Below are 17,708 nucleotides of genomic sequence, written 5' to 3'. Positions count from 1 at the left end.
TACAGGCACGCGCCACCATGCCCAGCTAATTTTTTGTATTTTTAGTAGAGACGGGGTTTCACCGTGTTGACCAGGATGGTCTCGATCTCTTGACCTCGTGATCCACCCGCCTCGGCCTCCCTAAGTGCTGGGATTACAGGCTTGAGCCACCGCGCCCGGCCCGGCCAAATACTTTTTCACTCGCGTTGAAGCACTTTTCAGCACCTGGGCCCTGAGCTGGGGAGCATTTCCAGGGAGAAAAGAACAGAGAGAGTGTGAGGAGGAGGCTGGGGGTGGGTTGAGGGGAGGTGGGGAGCTGGGGGTAGTTGAGGCTAGGACAAAGTTATGTGGCTGATTGTCTTGTACCCATCATCTTTCTTTGTGTATTTTTCTTTCCTTATATAGTGACATCCAGTTTCCAAACCTTTTCCTTCCTCCTAGCAACTCTTGCCCTAAGATACTTAATTCACACCAAGGTAAACATGACTGATAACAGCTTCCAAAGTGATCCTTTCAAGGGCATTTTGGCAGTGGCCTTTTTATTTGTTCATTCATTCTTCGATTTACTCAACAATTTCCTTTGGCATTCCTGGAGACCCTCCATCCTATCTTGAAGTCTTAGCTGGGACACCTCTAAGCTATTTGGTGGGCTGCTGTCCAAACTCTGGGCTTTGTGGGTAATGACACCCACACCCTCTGACAGCCTGTAGGTATATTGGCAGCAACCCAAACTGGTTTTTTTTGTGCCTTCAATGGAAGGAAAGGTAATTTCTCCTCATGAAAAAAGTTTGGGAGATTTTGCCTAAATGAAAAGGGAGGTGCTTTAATGATAGATCTCCAGGCATCAAACCCATCAGTCCATCTGAGTCTGGACACGGGCTGAGCTCCCCAGGGCAGCTGGGTAGGAGCCCATCCAGGACATCAGACCTTGGAGTAGAATTTCCACCCTACTTGCCCTCAGGGCTCTGCATAGATTTCTCTCTCTGTCCTTCTTGGCAGACAAGTGGCTGACGATGAGGAAGACCCTGAGCTCAGAGCTGGAAGAGATCCAGGGAATCATCTACCCAGTAGTTGGCAGAGGACAGGACGACTCAAAAGTATATAGAAACTCAAAATATCAAACAGCTAAGAGTTGTAGCTCCAGTCGAAGGCAAAGGTCTCGACCCTGCCTCCTCTGCTCTCCCACTTGGCCCATAAGTAGTCCAAAGCTTCCTTGTGGACTCCAAAGCTCAGAAGGACATGAATAGAATCCACTGAGCTAGTCTAGTGATCCATTTTATAGACAAACTGAGTCAGAGTGTGATGGGATGGATGCAGGTCCTTAGAGCCCTCCAGCCTCCCATGGTCGCTTCTGGTTCATGTTCATTCCCTGGACTCATAATGTATCCTCCTTTCTAACGTGACCTGTGCAATTCTATACACTCTTCAGGCTCAGCTCAGATGTCACCTCCACCATGAGGTGTTCCTCAATTCTCTCTTCCAGTTCTCGCCCTACTCCCACCCAGTTCTGTGTTCCTGGAGCTCACTGCTTTTGCATTTCTCTTAAGTTCAACCTCTCATTTCTGCTCATTTGAAGCAGCTCTTTCCTCCCTTGTCAGGTTGTTGGTCTCCCAGAGGTCAGGAGTTTTTTAAAAAAATCTCAAGCCTCCAGCCCATGAGTAGGTGTGCAATCACAGTGAGGCTGCTGACATGTTTTCTTGGGTGATGGTGAGATGCTTTGCTCACGGTGGTCAGGGTCTGCCTGCTGGACAGCCCTAGTTCTCATTAATTTGGTGGGGAGGGCATTGAGTTTGATTAAACAATTACTTGGAGACTTGAAGTAGGGCAGGGAAGGGGACGCAGAACCTTCAGAGCCTGGGGAGGGGAGACCCTTCTGCTCCAAATCCCCCCTCCCTGTCCCCAAGAAGATGGAGAGCAAAAATAGGGGTAGTGGAAGAGAGCTGGGCCCCATGCACTTCCCACCATCACTGATTTCCCTCTTCTGTGGCATTTTAAGAGCTCAGACTCAAACCCTTCAAGGGCTTTTGAAACAATTAGATTTGAAAGTGCCCAGTGCTCGGTCTAATTGCTTAAAAGCCACTTCAGGCCCCAAATGACCCAGAGTAAAGCCTGGGGGTGGGCAGGGTGGAGGGGAGACCCGAGACACTCTGTCGCCCTGTTTCTCAGGCCCTTCTGGATAACCAAGGCCTAGGTGAGTGATGATGCCAAATAGGGGCCTTCAATTGTCCCTGGGGGCAGAGCCACCAAAATCTTCCTGCCCCTTTCCCAGCCCTTGCCCCCAGGGAACCTCTCACATCTAACCTTTCTCTAGGATACCTTCTCATGCAAATTCCAGCATTCCTAGGGGTGACTGGAGCACGTATGTCCAGAACCAATTTTCAGTGTCAGAAAGTGGACTAAGCCAATGTAAAAAGGCCCAGAAGTATCAGGAAACAAGCTGTGGTGTGTCCAACTCAAGGATGATGCTTTGTTTCTGAGAGATTTCAAGATTGGGGCTTTTGCAATCTCTAAGTCAGTTCCATCTCTTCATTCTTTCCTGATTACTTTTCTCCCAAGTTCTTTTAAAAAGTATATATATATATATATATATATATATATATATATATGACGGGTGCAGTGGCTCATGCCTGTAATCCCAGCACTTTGGGAGGCCGAGGTGGGCAGATCCCTGAGGCTGAGAGTTTGAGACCAACCTGATCAACATGGAGAAACCCTGTCTCTACTAGAAATACAAAAAGTGGCTGGGAATAGTGGCACATGCCTGTAATCCCAGCGACTCAGGAGGCTGAAGCAGGAGAATCGCTTGAACCCGGGAGGCAAAGGTTGCCGTGAGCCAAGATCGTGTGCCATTGCACTCCAGCCTGGGTGACAGAGCAAAACTCCATCTCAAAAAAAAAAAAAAAAAAAAAAAAAAAAAAAAAAAAAAAAAAAAAAAAAAAAAAAAAAAAAAATATATATATATATATATATATATATACACACACACACACAAGGTCTTACTCTGTCATCCAGGCTGGAGAGCAGTGGCATGATTATGACTCACTGCAGCCTTGATCTCCCAGGTTCTATTGATCCTCCTGCCTGAAGCTAAGACTACAGGCATGTGCCATCACATCCAACTAATTTTTAAAATTTTCATAGAGTTGGGGTCTCACTATGTTGCTCAGGCTGTTCTCAAACTCCTAGCCTCAAGTGATTCTCCTGTCTTGGCTTCCCAAAGTTCTGGGATTACAGGAATGAGCCAAGGTACCCAGCCTTAAATGTATTGTAAATGAGAAGAATTGTAACATTGTTCTCTCTGGCTTAAGCCTTGCGATGGCTCCACGTCAGATAGGAGCCATTGCAAGTCTTAAGCTACAGAGAAGCTCCCCCAGCCTTCAAGCCCCTCTGTAATTTGGCACCACCTCGCCTTTCCAGCTCCATCTGCCCTGTGTGCCCTCAGCTCCAACTCTTCGTGATGCCTTTTCACAGGTCCTGCTCTTGGCCTCCACTCCTTCACCATGTGAATGAAGACATCTGTCTATGGGCCCAGCAACAGGCCAAGCAGAGGGGCCACTGAGATGAATGAGCCATGGGCCCTGCTCTCGGCAGGACACATTCTAGCTGGAACATGAAAACGTAAACAGATGATTCCTTTGCCAAATTCTTCTTGAGCACCTCTATGTGCCAGACCTAAGGACACTGAAGTGGACAAAACAGACTAAGTCCCCACTCTTGTGGAGCTTAGCTAGTGGAAGGAGAAACAGACAGAAACACGAAAGCAAAGGGGATATACAGTTTGCCATGGGGAAATGAATGCGTGAAGGAAAACAAAGTGGGGGGAACAGAAGGACCTGGGAGGTGTGGACACGTGCGCAGAAACCTGAGTAAAGGGAAGGAACTGCTTGTGCAATGGTCCGGAGGCAGGAGTGCCTTTGGGTTTAAGGAGGGGCAAGGAAAGAGACCAGTGTAATTAGAGAAGAGTGAGTGAGGGGAGGAGGAGGGGAAAGGAGTAGAGGGAGCAGGGGGCAAATCATGAAGGATGCTACAGTCCTGGCAAGGCCTTCGGATCCTAGAGTGAGATGAGAGCCATTGGGGATAGTGAGTAGGGGGTGATATGAGTAAACACACGTCTTAAAAGGCTTACTTTGGCTGCTGGTGGAGGACTGCCTGGAGGAAGGGGCAAGAGTGGAAGCAAGGAGAATAGTTAGGGAGCCACTGCAATAGTCCAGGCAAGAGATGGCAATAGTTGGGGTATTGGGAAGTGGTCAAATTAGTGATAGGTAAAATAGAGTGTAGACACTAGCTTGAGAGCACAAGCCGGGGACTCCCTGCCAGACCTGGAGATGGGAGTGGGCTGTTGACAAGAAAGGATTGCTGCAGGTTTGACCATGAAGCCAAATCTTCAAGAAGGAATTCATAGTGACAGGAGATGAGCAGGTGGGGCAGAGGAAGCAGCACACACCACAGTGTGTACTTCATGTCTTGCAGGGACCTGGGAGCAGTGTAGACAGACCAGGGCATCATTTAGAGGCAGGAAGCGGGGCAGGCTGAGGCTGGAGGGCTGGAGAGGGGCTGGACACCAAGGTCAATGGCCAAGTTGAATTTGGGGCTTCTTCTACGTGCAGCATGGCTGCGTCATGATCCAGCTTGTGTTTAGGGAAGATCACTGGCTGCAGAGGGGTGGGTGAAGGACTGGGCCTGGGGGACCAGTTAGGAAGCTGTCATGGTGATCTGGTGATAGATCAGCATGGCCTGGACTAGAGGGCCTGTGATGGGGCTTGGAGAACTGTTTAGAAGGAAAAGTTGCAAGGATGTTCAGATGTTGGTGGATTAGACAAAAGGATTAGAAAGCAGAAGGAAGAGTGACCCACCTTAGGCTCCAGTGCCTTTAGACAAGGGGCCCCCCACTTAGGGCCTTTCTTTGGCCACCCTCACAGGGTAGGAGTCTGTCCAGAAGGAGGGAGCCACACCCCCTTCTGGATTATGCTCCAGATGCCCAGGGCCCCAGAAATCCCTGCCCCAAGGGCCTGTACCCTGCATCCAGGACCTCTGCAGACCACCTCCCCAGGTCCAAACTCCAGAGGGTGGCCTGTGTCTTGGCTGTGAGCTGAGTGCAGGGCATGTGGTCAGCAGTTGCGTGTGCGGATTGGAGTATCCACACACGTGCTCTTGAAGCCCTATTGAAGGTGAAGGTGGGGTTGGGAAGGGAAGAGGCAGGTTGGGGGCAGGGCTGGGGGAGGGCAGAGATAGTTTCTCCCTGTACCATGTCCCTGTACAGAACTCCAAGAGGCCTGAGAACTCTAAATTCAAATCTGGCCTTCCAGATCTTTAGAAGGTGTATGTGTCAGCCTAGGAGAATAGAACATATTTTATTAAACAGTTTGTTAACTTGATTTATAACTTTTAAATATTTAGACATATGGAATGTAGGCCTCCATTTGTACTTTCGCCTGGTCTAAGAGGGGTGAGTGGAAAACTCCCGAGGGCCAGGATTATGTCTTATTTGTCTTGTTCACCCTCCCCCATCCCCCCAACCGTGGGCCCCTGGACCTGGGTAATTTCCATGGAACTGGAAAGAGAATCAGATCCCAGCCTGATAGAGAGAAACAGACTGGATGAGACCCCAGGAGGGAAAAGATTGGTTGGGCAACTGACTGCAGAGGCCTTTGGAGGTGTGGCCAGGGGCTGGGGAGGAAGTTGACCTGGTGCTCAGGGGGTTAAGAGCATGCAGACTGCCTGGGTTCAGCCTGGTTCTGCTCCTTAGGACCATGTGGCCCCAGCAGGTCACTAGCTCCTGGGGTATCGGCTGCCTTCTTGTAAGACAGGGTAATGATAATAATCCCTAATGACCCCAACTGCCAAGTTTACTGGGGGAAGACGTAGTGTTTGGCATGTAGTGAGTTCTATAAAAGTTTGTTGTCATGTGAAATGACACCTTAGAAGGAATTTTTTTTTTTTTTTTTTTGAGTCGGAGTTTCGCTCTTGTTGCCCAGGCTGGAGTGCAATGGCACGATCTCGGCTCACCGCAACCTCCGCCTCCCGGGTTCAGGCAATTCTCCTGCCTCAGCCTCCTGAGTAGCTGGGATTACAGGCATGCGCCACCATGCCCAGCTAATTTTTTGTATTTTTAGTAGAGACGGGGTTTCACCCTGTTGACCAGGATGGTCTCGATCTCTTGACCTCGTGATCCACCCGCCTCGGCCTCCCAAAGTGCTGGGATTACAGGCGTGAGCCACCGCGCCCGGCTAGGAATTTTTTTTTAAAGATGGAGTCTTGCTCTGTTGCCCAGGCTAGAATGCAGTGGGGTGATCTTAGCTCACTGCAACCTCCACCTCCCCAGTTCAAGCGATTCTCCTGCCTCGGCCTCCTGAGTAGCTGGAATTACTGGCACATACCACCATCCCTGGCTAATTTTTGTATTTGTAGTAGGGACAGGGTTTCACCATGTTGACCAGGCTGGTCTCAAACTCCTCACCTCAAGTGATCCACCTTCCCAAAGTGCTGGGATTACAGGCGTGAGCCACTGTGCCCAGCTGGAAGGAACTTTTAAGCCCAGCTAAGGGGCAGCTCCTGCAAAATCAGGGAAGAAGAAGTTGGTTTTGGGGCAAGACTTTTCTCCTTCCACTTTCAGGGTTCCCCATAATGGGTGGGGGACTCAGAGAGGCTGTTCCCCCTCCTCCACCAGGGCCGTCTGTGTCCGAGGGGTAACTCCCTCTGTTTTCTGCCTCTTCAAGCTCCACCAGCTCCATCCTCTCATTCCCTGGGGACTTTGCCAAGCAATTCACTTGCTAATCCCGGAAGACCTCATTCACAGGAAGTTATCAGTGAGCCCAGCACTGTGTTGAGTGCCCTAACAGGTTATCTAATTCGATCCTTTTTGTTTTCCATAAGGGAAGTTGAGACAAATTGTTCCCTTCTTTTAATAGTCCTCTGAGCACTGTTCCAGATATTCTTTTCCCTATTTCCCAGAGGAGACCAGAGCAGAGAGAGATTAAGTATTTCGGTATTTCTTAGCCACAGAGCTTGGACTAGAATCCAAGACTGTGTGGTTGTGGAGTCCACTCTTGACTTCAATGAGTCCTGCTTGTATCAGAACCACTGGAACACTCCTGCTTAGGAAAGAGGTGGGACTTTCTGGAGCCACGGCTGTGTCCCACAGGAGGCACTGATGGGATGGTAGACACTGAGGCAGGCTGACGGTAGGTTGATGTTCTGGTTTGTTGGGGAGAGGAAGTTCTTTTGGTTTCTAAGGGCCTTCCAGGTCACCAATTAACCAACCCATCAGCCCTTTCTTTTGGAGGGACATGGCTATGGGCGGGTCTGGAAAGACAGGTGCTTTGTGTATTGAAAATGCTGAGGCAGAGAGCTCTGTTTGGCAGTGAGGGTTCTAGATGGAGGGGATTCTATAGGGACAAGGAATTGGAGTGGAGTTCCCCACTCCAGCCCTGTCTCAGCCCCACAGCCTGTCCCTACCTGGGGGCGGTGGAGGTAAGTTGATAACATGGACACTCTGAAAGCTGCCAGCCTTGGGGATTCTGTGAAATAAAACTCAGGGATCACGTGCTTGTTGAATGGAGACAGAGATGCCGTGTCCCAGTCCTTGCTCTCTGGAGCTCCCAGTCTCCTAGCAGGATGGGCATACACGCTGGGGAAACCATCCCATGGAAAGAGTGTCAGGGAGGCTGGCCCTCTCATCAGGGCCCTCTCTGGCACTGATGAGAACTGTGTGATTTGGACAAGTCATACACCCTCTCTGATCTTGATTTCTCACCGGTGAAATGAGAAAGCTAGGATAGATCACTGGGTTAAACCTTGTTTTTCCTCTCAAAATTAGCTCTAATGAAATTCAACACAGAACTCTGCTGTAAAAAGTAGAGCTGTTCTGCTTGTGAGACGCGGGAGCCAACCTTCTCTGTTTTTTTCCTCTTCTTTCAGGATGATCCCCAAGGGCGGCTCTCAGTGTCTTTCACTGAAGGCATGAACCCCATGGGACAGCTCAGGAACGGCCTCAGGGAAGCAGCCAAGGTGGGCTTGAAGGCTGGGAGGATTTTGATGAGTGGAGGTGTGGGGAGGGCACACAGGGCAGGAGGCGCTGTGTGAGAAAAGATGCAGAGATGGGAGGAGCCAGCCTGGTTGGGGGTGGAAAGTACTGGAAGAGAGGAAGTGCAACAAACCCAGGAAGGAGGTGCCCACGGGACATCACAGCAGCACCAAGGGGGAAATGGTACCTACATTTGGGAACTGAAGTCCAGGCCCCTTCCTACAGAGACAGGTGGGGTGTACACCTGCTGTGAGGGGAGGGAAGAACCAGAATCAAGGAAATGATACAGTATCCCCCTCAGAGGGTTGCTTTAAGGGTGAAATTGGTGAATATAGCTAAAGCCTCAGGACAGAAGGAATGCGACACAGGCATTTGTTAAATATGATCAGACCAGAGTGGACCCTGAGCTTGCCCAAGGCCTGCATCCCTCCTGGCCTTGGGCCCAGTGCTGGTGGTGATAGCTTAGAATTTCAACAGCTTCTATGCTCAGCAGTTACGATGATTATGAGATGGATGTGTATGTGTGTTCGGGGGAGATGTGGCTGCAAGTGTCTTTCAGCCACCCCCTAACATGAATGCGAGTGTGTACGTGTGCACGCACGCGCGCGCGCACACACACACACACACACACACGCACACATACACACACACACCCTCTCTGTCTTTTCTCTGGAGCTGGTGCACTCCTCACCATCCCCACCCCTTCATCCTCCGAATCCCCACCCCATCCCCTTTGCTTCAAGTCCACACCTTGCTCAGCCTTCTTCTTCCCCTCTCTCTGAGTCCCTGGTCCTCCTACCCACCATAAATCTATAACTCAGGAGCCTGTGTGTAGGGGGGAGGGGATGGAAAAGCAGCACACGAAACGAACCCCAGCTAATGAAAACGGCGATAAATCTCTGTCTATCAGGTTTGTTGTGAGCACAAACATTGCCAAACAAGGGCCCAGATGGCCTGCAGGCCCTCCTCCCGACGGTCTGCAGAGCTTTAAATGGAAACGGTTGCTTTATACATCTATTTACTACTTGGAAACGGGGGATGATTGAGACCAGGGGTGCCTGGCCAGGAAATGGGATGCAGACCAGGTGTGAGCTCTCCGCCCCCCATACCTGAGCAGGACAGCTGTCTAGTCCCCAGCCTCCACCATTCCTGCTCCTGGTGAGCCCTCTCTGACATAGGCCATTGGGCGGGGCTGGAAAAGAGGCCACCTTGCTGGCTGACATTCTGGTCTCCCCAGCCTGGCCTCAACCTGCTCCAAGACACACTCCTGGCCAGCCTGACCCAGCTCCTCACTGTTGCTTTCAAAGCTCTTCATCTTTTGCCTAGAACTTTCCTGTTTTCCATCCAACCAGCCCCCGATGGGCAGCAGTGGAAGCCTGCCTTGTCCTTCAAGCCCAAGCCAAACCCCACCTCCTCCAGGAAGTCTCCCCATCCCTAGTTTTCTCTGGGCACCGTTTCAGTAACACCAGCCACGGAGAGCCCTGGCAGTCTTTACAAGACAACTGCTTGGGAGGTGGACGGGTTTGGGCACACAGCCAGGCTGTACCAATTAGCTAAGGGACCTTGACAGGTTAATCTCTCAGCCTCAGTTTCTTACTCCATGTAATAGGTATAATGATGGTGCCTACTCCTCACCTGCCAAATAAAAAACAAATAAATTAATAAAAATGAAGCAAGTGTAGAATGTGCTTAGCAAAATGAGGAGCACGGTCTCAGAGCTTTGGGGGCATCAGCCTTTATTATTGGTGTCACCTAGTCATGATTGTCTGTGCCTTGTCTTTTCACAGAGGGGTGTGTGTGTGTGTGTGTGTGTGTGTGTGTGTACATGCTTGCCTCTGCATGTCCTAGTTTGGTTTCCCCTGAAATCAGACCCTGAGACAAGAACCTGGTTGCCAGTAGTTTACTGAGGAGGTGATCCCTGGAGGCTGGAGGGAGGGAATGGGGAAGTGAGACAGGGAGGGGACAGTAGAAAAGCCAATGAAGAGTGGTTAATGATCCAGTTACATTGTGGGCAATGGGGGCTCCCTGAGGAATGGTGAGGACACACCATGAAATTGTCCCACGGAGTCCCAAGGCAGCCAGGATGCTTATCCACCTATTCTTATCTCTTACTAACAACTTGAGATTGCTCCTGCAGTGTTAAATCCCAGCTGTCCTGTGGGATGAGTAAAGCTCCCTTGGCCCCTGCCCTGGAAAAATCCTATAGGTGAGAAGCAGAAAGGCTGCTTAGGGTGGACAATTCCTGGGCTTGCTGACAGCTTCCCATCACAGTGGCAGATGAGTGGAGAAGTGGGCTAGGGGACATGGGGTGAGGCATGAACAGCATCCTCTGCTGAATTGTCACTTTTTAAGCCCCAACAGTCTCCAGCATGTGGCATTTTGCACACAGTAGGCACACTATAAGTATTTGTAGACCAAAAGGAGCTTTGACGTTAGACCTGGAGCTGGGAAAACCTGGACTCTCCCCATTGCTCAGTTTTTATTTTATTTTATTTTTTTTTGAGATGGAGTTTCGCTCTTGTTACCCAGGCTGGAGTGCAATGGCGCGATCTCGGCTCACCGCAACCTCCGCCTCCTGGGTTCAGGCAATTCTCCTGCCTCAGCCTCCTGAGTAGCTGGGACTACAGGCACGCGCCACCATGCCCAGCTAATTTTTGTATTTTTAGTAGAGGCGATGTTTCACCTTGTTGACCAGGATGGTCTCGATCTCTTGACCTCGTGATCTGCCCGCCTCGGCCTCCCACAGTGCTGGGATTACAGGCTTGAGCCACTGCGCCCCGGCCTGTTTTGGTTTTTTTGAGACACAGTTTCACTGTCTCCCAGGCTGGAGTACAGTGGTGTGATCTCGGCTCACTGCAACCTCCACCTCCCAGGTTCAAGCAATTCTCTGCCTCAGCCTCCCGAGTAGTTGGGATTACAGGCACCTGGCTCCATGCCCAGGTAATTTTTGTATTTTTAGTAGAGACAGGATTTCAGCATCTTGGCCACGCTGGTCTTGAACTCCTGTCCTCATGATCCACCCACCCTGGCCTCCCAAAGTGTTGGGATTACAGGCATGAGCCACTGCGCCCGGCCTCAGTTTTTAATTCATTGTGTGATTCTAAGCAAGACATAGAACGACTCTGGGCTGCATCTTCTATAAAATCGAGACCTTTCTACCTTCTCTACTTATGCCACAGGTGGGTTGGAACAAACTGGAATGTTGTTTGGGGGGTGCTCAGAACAAGTAAGAAGTGGCTGTGATGATGATGGCGATGTGTGCAGGGGAGGGGACGTTTCTGTTATTGAGGCAGGATGCAAGTGAGAGGTACCTAGTGCTGCTATTCACTCTGCCATCAAAACACAAAGGTGTGTTCCCCTGGCCCTGCGGGCATGACTCCTGCCTCTTCCTATTTCAAGACAACACCAGGTAAAAGATGGAAGTAGAAAGGGCCGCGGGAGTGAGATGTGCTGACTCCTTAATGAAAAGGATCCCACATTTCCCTGCTTACCAGGAATGGCCTGTGGTTCCTTTTACCTAGGTCAGCAGTGGGTTTCACAGATGTCTGTTGAGTGTAGAAACCATTTTATACAGAAATCCCAAACTTGGCAGTGTGTGTGTGTGTGTGTTGGGAGGGGAAGTCTTGGAATTTCCAGGGAGCCATGGATAACCCTTAAGAGCCCCTAAGTCGCTTAAAAATATAAATAAAAAATGGCCAGGCATGGTGGCTCACACCTGTAATCCCAGCACTTTGGGAGGCTGAGGCGGGTGGATCACCTGAAGTCAGGAGTTCAAAACCAGCCTGGTCAACATGGTGAAACCTTGTCCCTACTAAAAATACAAAAATTAGCCAGATATGGCGGTGGGCACCTGTAATCCCAGCTACTTGGGAGGCTAAGGCACAAGAATTTCCTGAACCTGGGAGGCAGAGGTTGCAGTGAGCCAAGATGGCACGGCTATACTCCGCTCTGGGAGACAGAGTGAGACTCTGCCTCAAAAAAAAAAAAAAAATATATATATATATATATATAATATATATATATGCATATATATATGTAAAAATGGAGTGCTTGAGTATACGTGTATACATCAGTCACTGTAAGTTGGTGACTTGAAGCTTCCAGCAAATTCTCAAAGGAGTTTGTGATCTGAGAAAAGTAGATTTGCTCTATCTCAAATCTCCCATCTCAAAGGGGAGGACACTGAAGTCCAGAGAGGGTAAGCAACCTACTGGGTCACGCAGTAGAGGCCGGAGAGAACCCAAGATCTCTATTCCTGTGTGGCTTTGTGGGTTAGTTAGGTCTGCCTGGCTGCACAACCAGAAAAGCAGTCTGGCTCACCAGGACGCTGTGTGGAGAGCCCATGGCACATTACAAAGTCTCTCCTTGCTCCTGGGAGAAATGTCTCAAAGGCAAGACCGAATCACTATTTTCTGGGGATGAGGGTGAGCACTGCGCTCTATTTCCGTGGAAAACAGAACAAGGAAAAACTAGACCAAATGTGGAAAGAAACGAAGCTCTCTGTTGCTGACAGTGCTGGGGCAGGGAGTGCCCTTAAAACTCAAGTGAAGCTTGGGCGCACTGGCAGGCCTTAGTTTCAGAGGCAGAGATGGAAGATAATCATGCTTACCGCTCTAAGTTGTGGTGAAGATTGAAGATGATGTGAGTGAAATGGCTAATAAATAGGACAGCTGTACACAAATGCTAGTAATGATCACTACAGCAGCAGCCTGGTAAGCACTTGTTTTGCTGCTGGGAATAAATTGTATACCACCTGGATGTCAATTACCCAATTCTGGACAACTATACCATTGTCCTTCAAGCCCCTGTAGCCTGCTGTTGGAGCGAGAGCCCTGGTTTTGAAGTCAAACCTGAATCTGCACCTCCGTTCCACCACCTGTGCACGTGTGTGACTTTGGGTAAATCATGTAACTCTGGCCTCAAACTGTCTGTCTGCAAAATGGGGACATATGCCTACCTCATGAGGACATAAAATTTGATGAGTTGGTAAGAATGAAAACATCTATAATGGTGACTGGCACACAACAGTTGCTCAATAAACCTTACCAATTTTGTTCCTGTTCCTCAACAGTTTGAAACTTTGGATAGTTTGTTTGCTGCTTCGTTTCTGTCTCTTACCATGTCTGTCTTCTCCACTAAAATGTAGGCTCTGCAGGGCAAGGACATGCCTTGTTTACGGCTGTGTTTCCCAGGTCCGGCACACAGTGTGCTACAGATATTTGTGAAATGAATGAGTGGAAGTGCAAAAGCACGTTTTTAAAGGATGGGAGGGAACTCTGACAATGTGAGAATGCTCACGTTGGATCAGCCCCAAGAGGGACCCAGAGCTGTGCCAAGAGAACTATTAGGGGTCAAGAGAGTTGGCCTCTGGTCCTAGCTCTGCCGCTTAACTGCCGAGCCACCTTCGGGCAATTTGTTGGTCTTCTCTGGCCCTTTGTGTGTTTCCTCCAGAGCGTGGGAGCCCTGAGATTCCAGGGCTTCCCTGAGAGGCTGACCTCCAAGGAGCTCTGGCCAGCTGGGAAGTGTGGGATATCGGGGTAATTCAGGGACTAAATTAATTAAGAGAAAGGAGAAGTGGGAGAGGATAAAGACCGGGAAGGAAGAAAAGTCAACGCACGGCTGAGGCGCTGGGCAGCTAGGGGTGGCGGTAGATTGAGGGAAGGCCTCGCTGGGTCAAAGCAAGTTGCTGAGGTGTGCGCCGCGGGGCTGGTCTCCGCGAGCTGCTGATGCGCCCGAGCCTCCGCCAGCCCCTCCTTTCCTTGAGCGCCTCGCCAGTTCCCGCCGCCACTGACTTTCTGACTTCTTAACTTGTCAGCAAATCCCAGAGTTAAAAATGCACACGCACCCCGGCCAGCCGCCAGCAGGGCCGTCTGGCCGAGGCTCCAGATGTGGGGCCACCGCGCGGGCCGCCCGCCCTGCCGCGCAGACTAAACAATCGGCCTTGGCCGTGAGCGCAGCGCAATTCCAGATGCCGCGTCCCTCGCGCCGCGCGCTAATTGGGCCGCGGGCGCGAGGCTCTGTCAGCGCCAGCAAGGCCCTGCCCAGGGCGGCCTTGGCCCGGCGCCCGCCCGCTGGGCTACCTAGGGAGGGGGGAGGAGGGAGAGACGGAGGGGAATGGTGGGGGGGGTGCGAAAGGGGGAAAGAGAGAGGCTAGAGGAGAGAAGAGAGGAGGAGGAGGAGGAGAGAAGAAGAAGACACAGTGAGGCAGGCCACGAGACAGCGTCAGCTTTGAGACAGAGAAACACGAAGAGGGGCAGACGGAAAGGGACAGAGACATTCTCAGAGAGATAGCTTCAGAGACAAAGAGAAATCCAGAAGCACTGAGCCATATTCAGATTTAGAAGGAGACAGAGACGGAAGAGAGGGAGAGAGACCAAAGAGAGTTGGAGAAACAGAGGCAGGGCAGACTGACACAGAGAACAGAATCAGGAGAGCCCAAGGCATCGAGAAGGAAGCGAACGTGGACGCGGCTGGGGAGAACGCAGGCAGTGGGAGCACTGGAGACCCGCATGTTTACCACCGGGTCGCTGCTGCCTTACGGCGTCTAACCCCTTTTGTTTTACAGTACCTCTTCCTTTTACATTCTCACTTACTATCATTCTTCCTAGACCCGGGCGAAGCCGGGAACTGAGCCCACCCGCGCGGTGATCCACTCCTAGTCTGGCTGGGGGACTGCGTAGAGAAGGAACCCTCGCCCCTAAAGAAACCTGAGCCGTCGAGATTTCACTCCCAAGCCTAGGCTTGGAGACAGGGGTTCTCCCCGGACGCTGCGGGAGGGCGCGGGATGGGGCTCAGTGGGGATTTGCCTAGATGCAGGGGATGCCCCGAATGACCCCTGTAGGGCCCGCCCCCAGGCAGCCACCTTGGCAGCACCCTTCTTTCCCAGGCGCCCTGGGGCCTCCTCAGCTCGGGAGACAGGAGGATGACTCAACACAGGTTAGTCAAGGCCCAGGGCAGGGAAGCCCACCGGGGACCACCCGGGGGAGCCCCCCAGCCTCGCGTTCCGCCCCCGCCGGGAGGCCCGGGCGCCCTGGGGGTGAGCGCGGAGGGCAATGCGGCGGCCCGGCGGCTCTTGGCGGCCCCTCTCTGACAATCTTTCCTTTGTTTGTTTTCTTAAATCTGGGAGGCCCGAATTCCTGCCGGATTCCGTAGGTTTCACTCAGGAAGGAGGCGCCCCCACCCCCACCCCCTCTCACGTCGGGCCCGGCTGCGGGGGGAATGGCAGGTTCTTCTCGGAGGCCAGCCTCGCGCAGCCCCGAGGCCCAGGCAGGGCGAGCGGGCGCCGGGCGCGGCGGAGAGTCCCGGGCACCCTGCCCGCGCGCGCCACCACGCAGCCCCGCCGGAGGGCCGTGGGCAGCCTTGGCAGAGAAAATTAAAAGAAAAGAAAAGAAAACAAAACAAAACAAAAACAAAAAAACCAGGAGCGCTTTAAAAGATACAAAGAGTGGCCCTCCCCCCACCCAGCTTCATTCCACACCCCATCCACCTCTCACACTCCCCCACCCCTTTTTTATTTTGGTCTCCAAACTTGAGCCTCATTAATTTCCAAAAAAAATTTCCCCAAATAAAAGGCAAACATGGAAAGAAAAACAAACTATTAGAAAATAGAGGAGGGAGGAAATGTTATTTAAAAGGTTAGCAGACCGCATCATTTTCCAATGATATTATATACTCCCAGCAGTATCCAAAATATATATGGGCCCTGGGCCAAGAATGTAAAAAAACCTTTTTTTTGAAAAAAGCCTTACTTAGACACAACATCTGGACCGGAGAGCGAACAAACCCCCCATTTATCACACTTAATCCTCCAATGAAGCAATCGACAGTTGACTTCTGTTTTGCTAATTTAGTTGCTTTCAAGCGCCGGCCCAGTCCAGACCGGGAATTAAGTGTCACTTGTGGAGGGCCTACCCGGCCCCCGCCGGTCTTCGCTCCCTCCCGCGCCCAGGCTCTCCGATAGGGAAAAAAGGCCATTAATGAAGAAAGAAACTTTTTACGAATTCCCTTTCTCCCGCCCACTCGGGTCAGTGAAAACCTCGACTGTGACCTAGCTCTGTCCCCTCGCCAGTACGCGACACCCACTTCCTTGGCAGCCACGCCCCCACCCGCCAGCTGCCTCCCCCCAGACTCGGTGGAGCAACGTTTCAGCCGGCAAAAACTCCCGTAGCTCCAGGAGGTCACCCGGCTCACCGCCTTCTCCGCGGGTTGGCTAGGTGCTGCCATCCTTGTACCTGGCACTGCCTGGTGGCCTGGCAGCTTGACCTTTAGGCCTGGAGAGTGCGGGGGAGGGTCGTGGTGCTTGGCAGTAGGGAGCCTCCATACCCCCCCGGAAGTGGATGAGAGGCAGCAGCCCCCGAATTGGAGGCCCTTAGCCAGCAGTGTCAGAGACAATGGGATCTCGTGAGATTGCAAGAGGGTGAGAGAATACACCAGGAAAGTGTATCATTTCAGGATTAGTCAATAAATCCCTGGAACCCTGGCCCAGTGGGGCTGGTGCCAGAGGCAGGGCTGGCCCCAAGTTCAGACTTCCTCAGCAACCTTCTCTTCCCTTCCCAGAGGCCTCCTGCGTCTCTCTCTCCTCACCTCTCTCTGTGCATCTCCATGGCTCCTCTCCTAAACTTTGGAGTCCAAGGCACAGCTTTTGTCCTTCCTCTCCCCCGTTGCTGAAAAAAGTTCTATAATGGAGCAGTGAAGGTTTGAAGGTGTCCTCAGGCACCTGCGAACAGAAGAGGCTGGAGAATGTGTCCCAACTCCAGCCTGCCCACTTCTGTTCACTCTGATCCAGCCCATCCCCCAGTCCCCAGCACTGAGTCCTGGCACAGTACCCAGGAACAGCCTGCGCTCCAAAAAGAGGCCCCCAGTACCCTAAATCCCAGTCTTCTGCAGCCTCTCATGGTGGTCTGGCTGGGCCTCAGACTTCTTGGGGAGGAGCCCTGAGTTCTGGCCCCAATCCAGATGCAGTCTCAAACCTTCTCAGCCCATCCCCCAGGGCCCATGGAAGCCTCATATCTGGAGCACCCTCCATACTCACTCCAAAGGGCACTTGTGAGCACATAGCATGTTTCAGGCAGTGTGCTAGACTCAGAACATTTGGAGACTCATGAAACTCTCTTCCTGCCCCTCCCTTGGGCCTAAGCCTCTACTGGGCCTTATTTTCTCTTCATAGGGGGCACCATATTACCCAGCTATACTCCTTCCATAAGCAGTCACGGAGCACCTGCTACATGTCAGACACTGTTCTAGGCACTGGGGGTTCAGAGCTGAGCAAAGGCCATTTCTGCCCTCCAACTTGCTAGGGAAACAGACATGCCAACAATTAATTCCAAGACAAGGCCAAAAATAAGGGGCCACGGGAGGCATTTATAAAAGCCTCAGAGGAGGGACTGACTCACCTTGCCTGGGATAGAAGGAGGGGTGTTGGCTGGGCAAGGTGGTTCACACCTGTGATCCCAGCATTTTGGAAGGCCGAGGCGGATAGATCACAAGGTCAGGAGTTCAAGACCAGCTTGACCAGGGTGGTGAAACCCTGTCGCTACTAAAATACAAAAATTAGCCAGGCCTGGTGGTGGGTACCTGTAATCCCAGCTACTTGGGAGGCTGAGGCAGAGAATTGCTTGAACCTGGGAGGTGGAGGTTGCAGTGAGCCGAGATCATGCCACTGCACTCCAGCCTGGGCAACAGAGTGAGAATCTGTCTAAAAAAAGAA

The 17,708-nt window shown here is 51.6% G+C and overlaps 1 long non-coding RNA gene across 1 annotated transcript in view; it reads right to left on the bottom strand.

The window, feature by feature from the left end:
- The window catches only part of LOC108317164, an 18,650-nt gene extending 1,897 nt beyond the window's left edge, over positions 1-16,753 (bottom strand). The window contains exons 1-2 of the long non-coding RNA XR_001830618.1: positions 16,586-16,753; positions 16,234-16,399 (exon numbers count right to left, since the gene is read on the bottom strand). This is a non-coding gene — a long non-coding RNA (uncharacterized LOC108317164). The remainder of the gene's footprint in view (positions 1-16,233; positions 16,400-16,585) is intronic.
- Between the last annotated feature and the right edge of the window lie 955 nt (positions 16,754-17,708).

Source organism: Cebus imitator, unplaced genomic scaffold, assembly GCF_001604975.1.
Source record: "Cebus imitator isolate Cc_AM_T3 unplaced genomic scaffold, Cebus_imitator-1.0 Scaffold197, whole genome shotgun sequence".
Taxonomy (NCBI): Eukaryota; Metazoa; Chordata; class Mammalia; order Primates; family Cebidae; genus Cebus; species Cebus imitator.
The sequence above is the reverse complement of the archived record's forward strand: the minus strand, read 5'-3'. Positions and strand labels throughout refer to the sequence as shown.